This window comes from Rhinatrema bivittatum, chromosome 3, assembly GCF_901001135.1.
Source record: "Rhinatrema bivittatum chromosome 3, aRhiBiv1.1, whole genome shotgun sequence".
Lineage (NCBI taxonomy): Eukaryota > Metazoa > Chordata > Amphibia > Gymnophiona > Rhinatrematidae > Rhinatrema > Rhinatrema bivittatum.
The window spans coordinates 213,522,902-213,540,180 of record NC_042617.1 but is presented as its reverse complement, the minus strand read 5'-3'; the positions used below and the strand labels follow the sequence as shown (position 1 = coordinate 213,540,180).

The 17,279-nt window shown below is 46.0% G+C and overlaps 1 protein-coding gene across 2 annotated transcripts in view; it reads right to left on the bottom strand.

Moving 5' to 3' along the window:
* Positions 1-17,279, bottom strand: part of LOC115087237 (sulfotransferase 6B1-like) — a 76,369-nt gene that overhangs the window by 17,619 nt on the left and 41,471 nt on the right. The window lies entirely within an intron of this gene.

The window sequence follows — 17,279 nt, the reverse complement described above, 5'->3', positions numbered from 1 at the left end:
ATAATTAACAAAAAAAAAAGGCAGAATGAGGTGCTAGCAGAGAGTGGTGCTGAGATTCAGACTATTGTGAGAGATAGGCAACAAGGAGATGAGTCTCAGGGGAATAAGAACTAGGCTGTTGAATCTTAACAGTTAACAAACCTTTGTAAGGCTAGTTGTATTAAATTCTTACTAGTCAATTTCAAACCTAACCATTACTCACCACTTTTATTACATGAAAAAAATCCCCTAAACAACCTCCCAGCACATACAAAAGATGCAGATAGAAATCCAGCAGTGGGATGGGGACTATTCAGTCTTTTGCCCTGAATACCACATGCACAATTATCTGCGGGTTGCAGGGAGGTTGTATGTGTGCATCAAAGAAAGGAGCTCCTAGATCTCAAAGAATGATTACGGTCTCTGGAAACTAGATTGGCAGACCTAGAGCTGAGGCAGAATCCAGAAGTGTGTGTCAAATAATTGGGGGGGGGGGAGGAGGAGGGAGAAACAGAGTTAGCAGTAGCATTAGGTATGGGCTGTAGCTCTCCCACATAGTAGTATGATATGGTGAGTTCTCAGCTTATATAAACACCCCCCAACATCTTAAGTTATGGAATTTTTGGTTGACCACCTTAGGGGAAGCATGTTTCCTTGCTGTGTCCTTTCTATTTATTTTCCTTGGAAAGCACCTGTTATGGTTAAGTGGTGGTTGGGTAGATTCTTGGGTACTGTGGCAGATGACCACGCTCACGGGGAAGAGCCCCGTGGGGAGCCACAGTACTGGGAGAGACTCAGGACGCACAAACACAGAGTTAGTTCTTTATTATACAGCTGGAAGTATACCACCAGAGGTGGCAGTAGTGAGGTAGTCTGGATGTAGCAGTCTCAGGACCCTTGGCAGAGGGGACCCTTCTCACCCCGTTGGTATAGGGGAATTCCGGTGTAGGTTTCCCAGCAAGGCAGTAGTGTGGATGAGACAGACTGAGAGTTAGATTACTCACTAGATGGTTGCTGTAGGTATGTGATTCCACCAGGTTGAAGTAGATGGTACAGGCACCGAGGCAGGGAGAGCAGGCCCTCGAGGAGCGAGTACCTGATCCCTGTAAGGCACCTGAAATAAAGCAGAGGACCCCCGAGGAGCGGGTACCCAGGTTAGCAATTATCCCGAAGGGCAGAGAGAGAGCTTCCAGCGGCAGCACGGAAGCGGCAGAGTAGCTTAGACCGGCCGAAACCAATCCTTTGCTAACTCAATGAGCTAGCAACAAAGTACAGGCTAAATACCCAGATGGCGTGATGTTAGTAGAGGGGAACGCTCCCGAGGTTCGCGCCAATGCTGGAATAAAGACATGGGTGGTGCGCGCACCCTAGTAGGACCTTGGGAGGAGCATGGCGGGAGGCAGCACCATAGCCGTTCCGGGGACACCGGAGAGGGCGGCTTGTAGACGCGGCGGTAGCCATTTTCCCAAGGTAAGCGGGAGGAGCCCCGTGAACAAGGTGAGGCAAACGGAGCAAAGCTGTCTAGCACCGATGGACACAACAGCACCTTAGGGTTTCTGGGGTTGAGATCTGGGTAATGAAAGGAGACAAAGTACCTTCACCTCTTTTTGCCATGTTTTTGGAAACCTTCAGTTCAGGAGGAGGAAGTTTTACACCATTCCATCCTCTGGATTTGGGTTTCCCCATTTGATTATTTCTTTTTTCTTTCTGCCATCTGACTGAATGCCTTAGGAGTCAATTCCTTACTATCTAAAGAACTAGTGTCTCTCACAGAGTCCTTATGAAGAAATGAATTGCCATTCATTCCCAGGGAATATGAGTAAGTGAAGAGAGGAACCACCCACATGTGTCCATGACCATCTCAAGAAGATCTTAAAGGGAGAAGAGGAGCAATAAAGTACCACCCAGGTATTGAAACAGGAGAAGGGAGGAAAATATAATTACAGAAAAGGTATGCAACAAACAGGTCTAAATTTGGCTGAAATCCTATCCACCATCTATTAGGAGGAAGCTTAAAAACTACCTGTAATATTATGGTATTAGTATGGGGCTCTGCACAAACAACAGCTGTAAATTATAAGGCAGGAACATTTTTGAAGCTGAAGTTAATATGGAAACTCTAGCAGGACTACATCTCCCAGGTTTCCCAGCACCTAGTTTGAGAAAGGTGGTGCAGGAAAGGGCTGAGAGAGAGGGAGGCACCATCAGCCCATTAGCTGATGATACTCATAAAAGGAATCAGAGGGAAACAGCAAAAAAAAAAGTGGCGAGAAAGAATGGCATCTGGTCTAATCACAGAGTACAGTGCTGAGGAGGAAGAGAAGACAGAGCCATATGAGCGTTCCAGATTTTAAGCTAAGTCTATTGCCTAGCACAGCGCTTCTCAAATGGTGTGTCGCCAAGCAGCGGCAGGTGTGTCGCGTGCTACCAGTCTCCCGCTGCTCTTCCCCCTTCTTCCTTCACCGAGCGAGAAGCAGGCTATCTTCCACTGCTGCCGTTGCCGCCCGGGCTGTCAGCACATTCAAGCCCAGATGGAAATGGCAGCGGTGTTAGTGGAGGCTGGCAACTGCGGCTGGGCCTTTTCTTCTTCTTGCACCTGCCCCCACCCTGGCCCGGAACAGGAAGTGATGTGCAGTGGGGTGCGCAGGAAGAAGAAAGAGCCATGCTGCATGAAAAAATAGTGGTGGCAGCGGCAGCCCCGAGCAGTAGCGCGAGCCCGAAGCAAAATCAGAAGCAGACAGAAATCGGCACAGGAGACAGCAGAATTAGCCTCCCATGGCCGATGGGATTCTTCTTTCTTGGCCTGCAGGGGCTAGAGGAGGAGGCTGCTGCAGCTACCATTTGTGCTCAAGGAAGGGGGGAGGGGGGGAGGCAATGAGAGACAGCCAGCCAGCCTGTCTGTAAATGAGAGAATATATGTGTGATCGAGAGTGTGCATGTGTAACTGTGACTGAGAGCCTGTGTGTAAGTGAGACCATTTGATTGAGATCATCTATGTAAAGTGTGTAAACTCAGAGGACGATGTCGTATGACTGCACATAGTACAGTGGCTGCATGGACCGTGTATTCCAAGGTTGTCAAGAATGACATCTGAGGGGGATGTATGGACCAACCGGTCCCGCAAGTTTTTGCCACGTCTAAAAGTAAAACGTAACGAACTGTCTAACAATTCAGTCAGAGCCAAAGCTGCCCAATGTCATAGAAACATAGAAACATAGAAATGACGGCAGAAGGAGACCAAATGGCCCATCTAGTCTGCCCCGCAAATTTTCTCTCTCATACTTATCTGTTTCTCTTAGCTCTTGGTTCTATTTCCCTTCCACCCCCACCTTTAATGTAGAGAGCAGTGATGGAGCTGCATCCAAGTGAAATATCTAGCTTGATTAGTTAGGGGTAGAAGCCGCCGCAATAAGCAATCTGCACCCATGTTTATTTGTTTTACCCAGACTGTTATACAGCCCTTATTGGTTGATTTTCTTCTCCCATGCCGTTGAAGCAGAGAGCTATGCTGTATATGCATCGAAAGTGAAGTATCAGGCACATTTGGTTTGGGGTAGTAACCGCCGTAACAAGCCAGCTACTCCCTGCTTTGCGAGTGCGAACCCTCTTTTCTGGATGTGTGAAGTATCAGTTTTTCTTCTCCCCTGCCGTTGAATCAGAGAACTATGCTGTATATGCATTGAAAGTGAAGTATCAGGCTTATTTGATTTGGGGTAGTAACCGCCGTAACAAGCCAGCTACTCCCCTCTTTGTGAGTGTGAATCCTTTTTTCCACATTTCCTCTTGCTGTTGAAGCTTAGAGCGATTTTGGAGTCACAGTAAGCCTGTGTATGTTTATTTAATAAGGGTATTGACTCCAGGCAGTAGCCGTCATTCTGGCGAGTCACCCACTCTTCATTGGCAGCCTCTTGACTTTATGGATCCACAGTGTTTATCCCATGCCCCTTTGAAGTCCTTCACAGTTCTGGTCTTCACCACATCCTCCGGAAGGGCATTCCAGGCATCCACCACCCTCTCCGTGAAGAAATACTTCCTGACATTGGTTCTGAATCTTCCTCCCTGGAGCTTCAAATCGTGACCCCTGGTTCTGCTGATTTTTTTCCTTCGGAAAAGGTTTGTCGTTGTCTTTTGATCATCAACACCTTTCAAGTATCTGAAAGTCTGTATCATATCACCTCTGCTCCTCCTTTCCTCCAGGGTGTACATATTTAGATTCTTCAATCTCTCCTCATACGTCATCCGATGAAGATCCTCCACCTTCCTGGTCGCCCTTCTCTGTACCGCCTCCATCTTGTCTTTGTCTTTTTGAAGGTACGGTCTCCAGAACTGAACACAGTACTCCAGGTGAGGCCTCACCAAGGACCTGTACAAGGGAATAATCACTTCCCTTTTCTTACTCGATATTCCTCTCTCTATGCAGCCCAGCATTCTTCTGGCTTTAGCTATCGCCTTGTCGCATTGTTTCGCCGACTTCAGATCATTAGACACCATCACCCCAAGGTCCCTCTCCTGCTCCGTGCACTTCAGCCTTTCCCCCCCATCGAATACAGTTCATTCGGATTTCCACTCCCCATATGCATGACTTTGCACTTCTTGGCATTGAATCTCAGCTGCCATATCTTTGACCACTCTTCCAGTTTCCTTAGATCCCGTCTCATTCTCTCCACTCCTTCCGGCGTGTCCACTCTGTTGCAGATCTTAGTGTCATCCGCAAAAAGACAAACCTTACCTTCTATCCCGTCCGCAATGTCGCTCACAAAGATATTGAACAGGACCGGTCCCAAAACCGATCCTTGTGGTACACCGCTTAAAACCGCTCTCTCTTCAGAGAGAGTTCCATTTACCATCACACATTGTCTTCTGTCCGTCAACCAATTTGCAATCCAGGTCACCACCTCGGCACTCACTCCCAAGCTTCTCGTTTTATTCACCAGTCTCCTGTGCGGAACCGTATCAAAAGCTTTGCTGAAATCCAAGTAGATGACATCGAGCGCTCTTCCTTGATCCAATTCCTTGGTTACCCAGTCAAAAAAGTCAATCAGATTTGTCTGACAGGATCTTCCCCTGGTGAATCCATGTTGCCTCTGGTCCATTAATTCTCCTGACTGTAGATAGTTCACTATTCTCTCTTTCAACAGTGACTCCATTACTTTTCCCACCACCGAAGTGAGGCTGACCGGTCTGTAGTTGCCAGCCTCCTCCCTGTTCCCACTCTTGTGAAGCGGGACCACCACCGCTCTTCTCCAATCTCTTGGTACCACTCCTGTTTCTAGGGATCTATTGAACAGGTCACACAGCGGACCCGCCAGAACATCTCTGAGCTCCCTCAGTATCCTTGTATGAATCCCATCAGGCCCCATGGCTTTGTCCACTTTCAGGTTCTTTAGCTGTTCCCATACATTCTCTTCTGTAAAAGGATTTTCATCTATTCCTCTTCCCTCCAGTTTCTTGTTGTGTAAAGATGGTCCTTCTCCAGGGTCTTCTTTAGTGAACACAGAGCTGAAGTATTCGTTTAATATTTCTGCCATTTCTTCATCTCTCTCCATACATTGATCATTACCACCTTTCAATTTCACTATACCACTTTGGACCTTTCTCTTTTCGCTGATGTATCTGAAAAATGTTTTGTCACCATTTTTTATCTCCTTGGCAATCCTCTCTTCCGCTTGACTTTTTGCCAACTTGATTAATTTCTTTGTCTCCCTCAGTTGATACAAATATTCTTCTTTGTGTTCCTCCCTTTGGGAACTTTTATATTTCTTGTATGCTGTTCTTTTAGCTTTAATTTTGTCAGCCACCTCCTTTGAGAACCAGATAGGTTTCAATTTTCTTTTGCTTTTCTTTACATTTCTAACATATAGAGCAGTTGCCTTGGTGATTGCTCCTTTTAGATTGGTCCACTGCTGATCCACATCTCTTTCATTCTCCCATCCTTTTAGTTCTTCCTCCAGGTACTTCCCCATTTCCTCAAAGTCTGTGTTTTTGAACTGTAAAACTCGGGTCTTTGTGGTTCTTTTCCCTATTCTTTTAGTGATATTAAACCATATCGTTTGATGATCACTGGTGCTGAGGTGGGTGCCCACCTGGACATCGGAGACATTATCTCCATTAGTGAGCACTAAGTCTAGAATAGCTCCTTCTCTCGTGGGTTCCAACACCATTTGTTTGAACAAAGATACTTGCATGGCATCCACTATCGCTCTGCTATTTTTAGATTCTGCAGATGGGATTTTCCAGTCTACATCTGGCATATTAAAGTCACCCACGATCACCACTTCTCCCTTCTTACCTATCTTATGGATGTCTTCAACCAGATCTCTGTCCAGCTCTTCCTTTTGGTTTGGAGGCCTGTAAACCACTCCAGTATAAATGGATGGTCCGTCATCTTTTTTTAGGTCAACCCATAGTGCTTCTTCCTTGCCCCAACTTCCTTGCAGCTCAGATGCTTGGATGTTGTTTCTGACATAAAGAGCCACACCTCCCCCTTTTCTATCCACTCTGTCCTTCCTTAACAAGTTATAGCCTGGTATTGTTGTATTGTTGTATCCTGATCATCATGGAAATGGCTCTCCCCTTAATGGAAAATGGTAAAATACAATTGTTAGTGTCGTCTTCTAAGTGAGTGGACTGTAAAAACAGCCACTCCCGATTAGAGTACAGCGCCCTTTTAAAAGCTCTTTTAACCACTCTGTGCGGGTAACCGCGCTCTATGTGCAGTCATACGACATCGTCCTCTGAGTTTACACACCCCAGCACGGGGCGAGTTTTTAAACTCCGCTCCACATCAGACTGCCTTACAAAGGGTGTAGTGTACATTGTAAAATGTCCTTGCTCTCTACTCTATGTAGGCAAAACCACGCGAATGCTGAAGACCCGCATGATTGAACATTGTTCAAATATTCGCCTTCATAGAGTAGATGAGCCTTTGGTTTCGCACTGGATTGAATGTGGTCACACCGACTCTGATCTCTCCTTCTCAGTTATCGAGGTGGTACGTCCCCCCCTTCGGGGTGGGGACTTCCCCGAGGTTCTGGGTCGGAGGGAGCAGAGGTGGATCTTTACGCTTAACACAGTTGCCCCCCAGGGCCTTAACAGAGAAATTGAGTGGCACCTGTTTTATTAGGGATGGATCCATCGAGATTTGCTGGCTTTTGACAGCTCTCGCGAGAGCTGTCACGTTCGCGCCTTTTCCTGTGTTTAAATGGCTGACACCTGCGAGAGCCTGCGCGCTCCGGGTATTATTTCAGAGGTATGTACATTTGCTTAATGGATGTTACTATGTAGCCTTTCTCACCATTTAACTGAGTTGACTTTTATTTGCTTTTATACTTTAGATTTGAATGTACCCCTGGTTCCCCCCCGACGCAGCCTAGCGAAACACAAGACCGTGTCGGGGGACCAAGTTAAAGAATTATTTGGAATTCATGGAGTTGCCTGTTTGAATTATATATATTCTTGACGTTCTGAAAAATTCGAGTCAAGTATACCATAGAAATTGATGGTGATTAAATATTTATCCTGCACCAGTGTACTGTGGTGATTGAAATCTCCCATTATTACTGCACTACCAATTTGATTAGCTTCCCTAATTTCTCTTACCATGTCACTGTCCTTCTCATCATTTTGGCTAGGTGGATGGTCGTATACACCTATTGCTATACTCTTCCACAACATACAAGTGATTTCTACCCATAAAGATTCAATTGTACATTTAGTCTCTTGCAGGATCTTTATCCTGTTGGACTCTATGCCAACACAGACATAAAGCGCCACCCCACCACCAAGTTGCTCCTCTCTATCATTGCAGTAAAATTTGTACCCAGGTATAATACTGTGCCATTGGTTATCCTCCTTCCACCATGTTTCTGAGATGCCAATCAGTTCTATGTCATCATTATCTACTATACTCTAACTCTCCCACCTTACTTCTTAGACTTATGGCATTAACATACAGACATTAACATACATATATCACTTTGGTCCGGCCACTGCATCTGTCTTGCTTGGCTAACCACCACAGTATGCAGCTTACTCAGAGGTCTTCAGTAAGCAATAGGCTGAGATCATGCCTCCACACAGATTATACGACTGCCCCATATATCTTCTACCAGGGAAGATGTCAGCACTTGAAATAGCTGCTATATCACAGTACATCCAAGAAAACCTGGAAAGGGACTTCATCCAGCCTTCTTCATCCCCTGCAGAAGCAGGCTTCATTTTGGTAGGGAAAAAGGATGGTTCCCTTAGGCCCTGTATATATTACAGGGGCCTCAATGCAATCACCAAGAAGAACCACTACCCCCTGCCCTGCATTATAGAGCTATTCGATCGCCTTCATGGAGCAAATTTGGCACTGACCAGCATTGCAGTTCAAGCCAAGCCTGGAGGACTGGTATGGTTAAGTACCCGAAACTTGCATCTTAAAATGCCTTCAACCAAGTTCACACCCAGATTTATTAGATCATTCTCCACCCTGTGGCAGATAGGAGCTGTAGCCTACCAATTAAAACTTCCACTCACTTTGAAAATCCAAAATGTCTTTCATGTCTTGCTCCTGAAACCTCTGATCCCATACCGGCCCTCTCTGTCACGGAAGCAATATACGAGTTAGACACTGAATGTGAGGTGCAAGAAATGTTGGACTCCAGGAGATGCCAGAATCAACTTGAATATCTCATCTCATGAGAAGGTTTGGTCCAGAGGAGCACTCATGGGAGCCTGCATCCAATCTCCAGAAGCTGAAGCCAAGGAGCAGGAGAGAGGGCTTAGAAGGGGAGGGGGTACTGTAACATTTGCCAGTTTCATAGTCTCACGATCGGCAGTACTTGCCTCTAGATGTCAGCAGTCTTGGCATGCCTCTAGATGTCAGCAGTCTTGGCATGGCAGGATTGCTGCCATGATCCCATTGTTCCTCGTATCCCCCCCTAGGTGTGTGCACCAGAGCATGGCACCCTTTAAAGGTCGCATGGTGGGATAGGGGGCTGCAGGCGCACTTTGACATCACATGACTGGGTATAAAGGCCCCAGGTGCACTCCCTAACTTTGCAACAGCAACGGGTCTCCTGCCTTGCCATGCAGTTCAATGTTGCTCATTGAGTTACTGTTTCCTGTCTTGTCTCACCCTTGCCTTGCCTTTTCAAGCCTGCTTTGACTCGTCCTTTCTGTCCTGCCTCCTCCAGTCTGCCATGCCTTGTCTGGTCTCCTGCCTTGTCACTTACTGGTCCCAGCTTGTCGACCCAGTATTGGCCTTGCTTCAGACTTGAACTGCTCTTGCCTGCCACTGACCTTTGCTTTGGACCTGGACTATGACTTGCTCACAGCCTGTCTTGACCTTTGGCTTGAACCCAGTATTTGCCTGCCCCAACCTCAGCTTGGCCCCAGATCTTCTTTTGTCTTGATCACCCTGTGGAACAATTTCCTAAGTCCTACTGGTCTGTGGAACCCAAGGGCTCAACCCACAGGAAAGTTGGTATAGGTGAAGTCCCTTGCTCAGTCCTGACCCAGGGTGTGTCTGCCAGCTGTCACCATAGGAATAGTAGGTTCGCCTACTATGCTGAGCCAACCATGCCACAGCACAAGGGTTCACTTCCATTACATTCCACAGGATACAAAATGCAATGCTGAATCTTTATGGATAGAAATTCCAGATGAAAGGGGAATAAAAGAGCAGTGGGGGTATATTACCGACCATCTGGCCAGAATGAACAAACAGACAATGAAATGATAAAATTAATTAGGGAAGCTAACAAAATCAGCAGCATAGAAATAATGGGTGCTTTCAATTACCGCAGTATTGACTGGGTGAATGTCACATCAGGACATGGTAGAGAAGTAAAGTTCCTAAATGAAATAAATGACTGCTTCATGGCGTAGCTGTTAAAAGAACCAACAAGAGGGAAAATATTTTAGACCTAATCCTTAGTGGACACAAGATTTGGTGTGAGAGGACACAGTGTTGGAGCCCCTTGGCAATAGTGATCACAACATTATCACATTTTGACTTAACTGGAGGGAGGAAACTAAAGACATCTACTGCAATAGCATTTAACTTTCAAAAGGGTGACTATAATAAAATGAGGAAAATGGTTAAGAAAAAAACTGAAAGGAGCAGCTGCAAAGGTTAAGAGTTTATATCAGGCATGGACATTGTTCAAAAATACCATCTTGTAGCTCAGACCAGATATATTCCACACATTAAAAAAGGCAGAAAGAAGGCTAAATGACTATCAGCATGGTTAGAAAGTGAGGTGAGAGGCTATAATAGCTAAAAACATCTTTTAAGAAATGGAAAAGGGATCCAAATGAAGAAAACAGGAAACAGCATACACATTGGCAAGTCAGATGTAAAGCACTGATAAGGAATTTGAAAAGAAGCTTGCTGTGGAAGCAAAAACTCATAATAAAAATTTTTTCAGGTACATTTGAAGTAAAAAGCTATTGAAGGAGTCAGTTTACCATTAAATAATCAAGGGGTAAAAGAGACACTTAGGAATGATAAGGCCAGAGCAGACAGACTAAATGAATTCTTTGCTTTGGTCTTCACTGAGGAAGATGTAAGAGAGAAACCCATGCCTAGAAACGATATTCATAGGTGAAGATTCAGAGGAATGGAAACAAATTTCAGTGTACCTAGAAGATATAAGAGGGCAAATTGACAAACTAAAGAGTAGCATATCACCTGAACCAGATGGTATACATCCCTGAGTGCTGAAAGAACTGAAGAATTGTAATGGTAGTGAGCCCTTGTGCTGTGGCATGGTTGATGCGGCCTAGGAGGTGAACTTACTAGGCCCATGCTGACAGCTGGCAGACACGCCCTATGCTCGGGCTGAGCTGGAACTTCACCTGTACCAGCTTCATTCCCCGCAGATTGAGCTCTTGGGTTCCAGGGGTGGCAGGACTTAGCTGAGTGTCCATGTGAGTGGTCAGAGAAGGAATGTCCAAAGACAGGCTAGGTCAGGGCAGGTGACAAGCCGAGGGTCTGGGCAGGCTACAAGCAAGGGGGCAGATTTTTAAAGGATTTACGCGCGTAACCGCTCCTGGGCGCACCGAGCCTATTTGTGCAAAGCCCCGGAATGCTCATATGTCCCGGGGCTTTGTGAAAGGGGAGGGACGGGGCGTGGGTGGGTGGGGCACCAGGCCGGGGGTAGGGCGGGGGCAGGACTGAGGGCTCCGGCACAGTGACCATTTGCTGTTGTGCCGGGGGATCACACGCCAGCAGCCGGCAGGTGTAACTTACAAAATAAAGGTGGGGAGGATTTAGGTAGGGCTGGGGGGTGGGTTAGATAGGGAAAGGGAGGGGAAGGTGGGGGGGGGGGGGGGCGCCGAAGGAAAGTTCCCTCCGAGGCCGCTCCGATTTAGATTTAGACTGAAAGAGGTTCTCCGGGAGGTCAACCCCAAGGGGGCGCAGCTGCAACATGATGGACATAGGAGAGGACGTAGACCACCCACAGGTGGAGAGTCCGATCTTGGCCTCAGCTGCTGGTGTAGATAGGAAGCTGGAGAGCGGAGGTGATGCCAGAGACGAGCAGTAGCTGACCCGAGGAGTGGAACAGTTGCAAGACAAGGACAAGCTGGGGTCCAGCCTCGAGGAGCGGGGCAGGACAATAGTCCTCTGGAGTAACAGTGCGGCTCGAAGATCGGGCAAGCGCTGTCAGTCTCAGACAAGGATACAGACACATCCCCAAGGAGCAAGGAGTCCAGGCAAAGAACTCACTGATACTGCGATGATCCAGAAGAGACACAAGTAGTTGGAGCCAAGGCAGGGTTGGAACCAAGAGGCACAGAGCCAGCCTGAGGAGCGGGGTAGGACAGGGGAGCAAGTTCCCAAAGAAGCGCACACTGACCCCCGAGGAGTGGGTGCCAGACAGGGTCCAAGGAGCAGCAGCAGGCGATGTCTCTGGAATCTGCAGGAGCTCAGTGCAGGATGGAACTTGTTGCCAAGTCTGTTTGCTGGGGGCGATGGTGGAGCTTATGAATGAGAGGCCGATGATGTCATCACAGCGGGACGCCCCTGAGGTTCCCACCAAAGAGGCTTCAAAGGCGGGGCCTGTGATGCGTGTGCCTAGGAAGGCCCAGCATCAGAGCAGGGAGTGGCGGCGTCCATGCTGCTGAGGAGAGTCCCACGGAACGTGGCGAATCAGACAAGCCTGCACAGCGAGCAGCCCCGGGGAGTGCGTACTCGCAGTTGTAGCCATCTGCGACCGACAGGCGTAACATTTAGGACTGTCCAGCCTGAAGAAGAGACAGCTGAGAGAAGATATGATAGAAGTCTATAAAATAATGAGTGGAGTGGAACGAGTAAACATGAATTGGTTGTTTACTCTTTCAAAAAGTACAAAGCCTAGGGGACATACAATGACATTACTAAGTTATAAATTTAAAACTAATAAGAGAAAATATTTTTTTTACTCAAATAATTAGGCTCTGCAATTTGTTGCCAGAGAATGTGATAAAAGATGTTAGTGCATAAAGGACACAGTAGCCAAGTCCCAAATCCAGTCTGGCAGTCCCAGTGCTGCCTTGGATCAGAAAGGTCTCCCAGTAGGAGAACATCACCCTGGTGTAGCAGGAAGTAATCCTGTAGCAAGGACCTGCTCTCCAGGTGATGTATTGTCCTCTAGCACCGAGGACAAGTCTCCCAGGGCTATTGCCCAGGAGGGAAGGGTTAGGCCAGCCATCATAGTTGGTGATTCAATTATTAGAAATGTAGATAGCAGGGTGGCTGGTGGACGTGAGGACCACCTGGTAATTTGCCTGCCTGGTGCGAAAGTGGCAGACCTCACGCATCACCTAGATAGGATTATAGACAGTGCTGGGGAGGAGCCGGCTGTCATGGTACATGTGGACACCAATGACATAGGAAAATGTGGGAGAAAGGTTCTGGAAGCCAAATTTAGGATTTTAGGTAGAAAGATGAAATCCAGAACCTCCAGGGTGGCATTCTCTGAAATGCTTCCTGTTCCACGTGCAGGTCCCCAGAGGAAGGCAGAGCTCCAGAGTTTCAATGCGTGGATGAGACAATGGTGCAGGGAAGAGGGATTCAGTTTTGTAAGGAACTGGGGAAACGTTTGGGGAAAGGGGAGACTTTTCCGAAAGGACGGGCTCCACCTTAACCAGAGTAGAACCAAGCTGCTGGCACTAACTTTCCAAAAGAGACAGAGCAGCTTTTAAACTAGAACAAGGGGGAAAGCCGACAGTCACTCAGCAGTACATGGTTCGGAGAAATGTATCCCTGAAGGATACTAATGAAACAGGAGAGTTAGGGGCATCCCAACAGAGAGGTTCCAATAAAAGCAAATTAATTTTTATTATTTATTAAAGGCTTTTATATACCGACTTTCTTGATACAAATCAAATCAACTCGGTTGATTTGAACAAATGTAGTCCATGTCCCTATATGTAAAAAATCACTGAAGCTAATGATTTCCAAATTATCCCTAACAACTGAAAAGCAGGTTGTTAATACAAACAAAAAACACACTTTGAAATGTCTGTATGCCAATGCCATAAGTCTAAGAAGTAAGATAGAAGAATTAGAGTGTATAGCAGTAAATGATGAGATTGACATAATTGGCATCACAGAGACTTGGCGGAAGGAGGAAAACCAATGGGACAGTGCTATATCAGGGTACAAATTATATCGCAATGATAGGGAGGATCAACTTGGTGGGGTGTGGCACTTTATGTCTGGGAGGGTATAGAGTCCAACAGGATAAAGATCATACAAGAGACTAAATGCTCAGTAGAATCTATATGGGTAGAAATCCCATGTGTGTTGGGTAAGAGTATAGTGATAGGAGTATACTACCGTCCACCTGGACAAAATAGTCAGACAGATGATGAAATGCTAAGAGAAATCAGGGAAGCTAACCAATTTGGCAGTGCAATAATAATGGGAGATTTCAATTACCTTTAGCAAGAAAAGGGGCCAAAAAATTGCTTTTTACCAGAAGCCTAAATGACGGTGTCAGCAATTGAGAATACCGGTTGGGTTTTTCGTCAAAACTACAACGACAGGCTTGCTGACACCGTCATTTAGGCTTCTGGTAAAAAGCAATTTTTTGGCCCCTTTTCTTGCTAAAGTGTTTATACTTGGGTTGCCATATTGACTCTCCTTGATATTAGATTTCAATTATCCCAATATTGACTGGGTAAATGTAACATCAAGACTTGCTAGAGACATAAAGTTCCAGGATGTAATAAATGACTGCTTCATGGAGCAATTGGTTCAGGAACCTACTAGAGAGGGAGCCATTTTAGATTTAATTCTTAGTGGATCGCAGGATTTGATGAGAGAGGTAACGGTGGCGGGGCCACTTGGCAATAGTGATCATAATATGATCAAATGTAAACTAATAACTGGAATGGAGACAATAAGTAAATCTACAACTCTAACACTAAACTTTCAAAAGAGAAACTTTGATAAAATGAGAAAAAAAACTAAAAGGTGCAGCTGCAAAGGTTAAAAGTATTCAACAGGGGCAACTGGAGAAATAATTACCTCTGAAAAACCCTCTGGGAGACTGGCAGGACTGTTTCCATACCTTGGGTGAGTTTTTAACTCACTAAATTGCCTTTTGCTGTGACTCTGACGTCAGTGGGAGGGGCAAGAAATTGCCTACAAGATCAGCACTTCTACACCCTTTGTTTGGGCAGCTGGAGAAATAATTACCTCTGAAAAACCCTCCGGGAGACTGGCAGGACTGTTTCCATACCTTGGGTGAGTTTTTAACTCACTGAATTGCCTTTTGCTGTGACTCTGATGTCAGTGGAAGGGGCCAGAAACTACCTACAGGATCAGCACTTCTGTGGCACGCCACTGCCGCCGGCATGCCGCCAAAGCCACACACGCCTAAGGGGAACGCGGCTTTGCCAGAGTTCACCTCACCTTTTAACCATGCTGGTAATCATTTTGCCTTCCTTCCTCCTATCTTAATGTGTGGAATAAATCTGGACTGTGCTTAGGATGGTATTTTTTTTTAACAATGTCCACACCTCTTGCATACTTTTTAACTTTGTAGCTGCTCCTTTCATTTTTTTTCTATTTTTCTCATTTTATCAAAGTTTCCTTTTTGAAAGTTTAGCACTAGAGCCATACATTTGCTTACTGTCCCCATTCCAGTCATTAATTCAAATTTGATCATATTATGATCACTAATGCCAAGTGTCCCCACTACCGTTACCTCTCTCACCAAATCCTGTGCTCCACTGAGAATTAGATCTAAAATTGCTCCCTTTCTCGTCGGTTCCTGAACCAATTACTCCATAAAACTGTCATTTATTCCACCCAGGAACTTTATTTCTCTAGCATGTCCCGATGATACATTTACCCAGTCAATATTGGGGTAATTGAAATCTCCCATTATTACTGCACTACCAATTTGGTTAGCTTCCCTAACTTCTCTTGCATTTCACTGTCTGTCTCACCATCCTGGCCAGGTGGAGGTTGTATACTCCTATCACTATACTCTTCCCCAGCACAAAAGGGATTTCTACTCTTAAAGATTCAATTGTGCATTTAGTCTCATGCAGGATGTTTATCCCGTTGGACTCTATGCCATCCCGGACATAAAGCGCCACACCGCCTCCCGGATGCTCCTCTCTATCATTGCGATATAATTTGTACCCCGGTATAGCGCTGTCCCATTGGTTGTCCTCCTTCCACCATGTCTCTGAGATGCTAAATAAGTCTATGTCATCATTAACTGCTATATATATTCTAATTCTCCCATCTTACTTCTTAGACTTCTGGCATTAGCATACAAACATTTCAAAGTGTGTTTTTTGTTTGTATTTTCATTCTGCTTTTTAATTGATAGGGATAAATTATAATTTTTTAGCTCAGGTGAGTTTTTAGTTACATGCACTCGGAATACTTTTCTTATTATTGGAACCTCACTGTCGGGATGCCCTAATTCTAATGCATCATTAGTATCCTTTGAAGATACCTCCCTCTGAACCATGCGCTGCTGAGCGACTGTTGGCTTTCCCCTTTGTTCTAGTTTAAAAGCTGCTCTATCTCCTTTTTAAAGGTTAGCGCCAGCCGTCTGGTTCCACTCTGGTTAAGGTGGAGCCCATCCCTTCAGAAGAGACTCCCCCTTCCCCAAAAGGTTCCCCAGTTCCTTACAAAACTGAATCCCTCTTCCTTGCACCATTGTCTCATCCACGCATTGAGACTTCGGAGCTCTGCCTGCCTCTGGTGACCTGCGCGTGGAACAGGGAGCATTTCAGAGAATGCTACCCTGGAGATTCTGGATTTAAGCTTTCTACCTAAATTTATTTAACAGCTTTTCTATACCGATATTAGTAGGCACATCGTATCGGTTTACATCAAACAAAAGATGGAAAATACATTGAACAGGGAGTGGGGAAGGGGACAACATAGCGCAACAAAATGCAACAACGGTGCTGCAACTAGAGGAAGTTAAGGAGGTAAACTTGAACAAGAGAACTGATTTGGCTTAAATAGCTTTAAACTGCTTTAAACTTAAATAGTTTTGCTTTAAATAGCTTTAAACTGCCTTGCCTTAAATAGCCAGAGGCCTGGGGAGGAGGAGTCCGGGCCCCTCCCGTGGGTGACCCTGAAAAGGGGTCACGTGGTGTGCACGTGCGCCTGGGAGCCCAGGGGTTAGCTGGGAGGACTGCATGGGGCCTGACCACGGCCTGGTCGGTGCGCAGCGTCCCGGCAGCAGCCTGGTATTGTTGTGGCGACAGGGTGGGAGAGATGGAGAGGAAGGCATGCGGCAGAGTGTGCCTGTGGCGGTTCCCGGCCTCCGTGAGGCTTCCGGATCCAGTCAGCTGGAGGCTGCTCCAGAAAGTGAAGGGAGCCAGCCGCGGGCCTCCGTGGCCAGTTCCCGTAACAATACATAGGAGCCCAGTGAATTTATAAGGAAAAGAAATATTTCATATTTTGTAGAGCTTAGCAAGCATGTTGCTGTAATTTCAAGTAGTGAATGTACTGCTAGAATTTGTTTTGAACATCTTGTAGTCAAACTATAGAGCGAGCTATGGGCTGACTTGAAAGATGGATAGTGCAATGTGGCATCAGCCTTTGCACTGACACCTAGCATGATACAATTGATGACACGCAGTATGTATAAAACAAAAAATAGGCGTTGTTTTAGTATAGGTACTTGGGTAAATGATTTGATGTAAGGATGCTTGTCCTCAGGGAATAAAGCATTGATCGGTTAATGCCCTGTTAGTGAAAGATATTAGAGATGAGCCCTGGAGGCTAAGGAGCAGAGAGAGCAGATGAATAAAGCAACTTTGCCGTAGCCATGTAGACTTTATCTCAA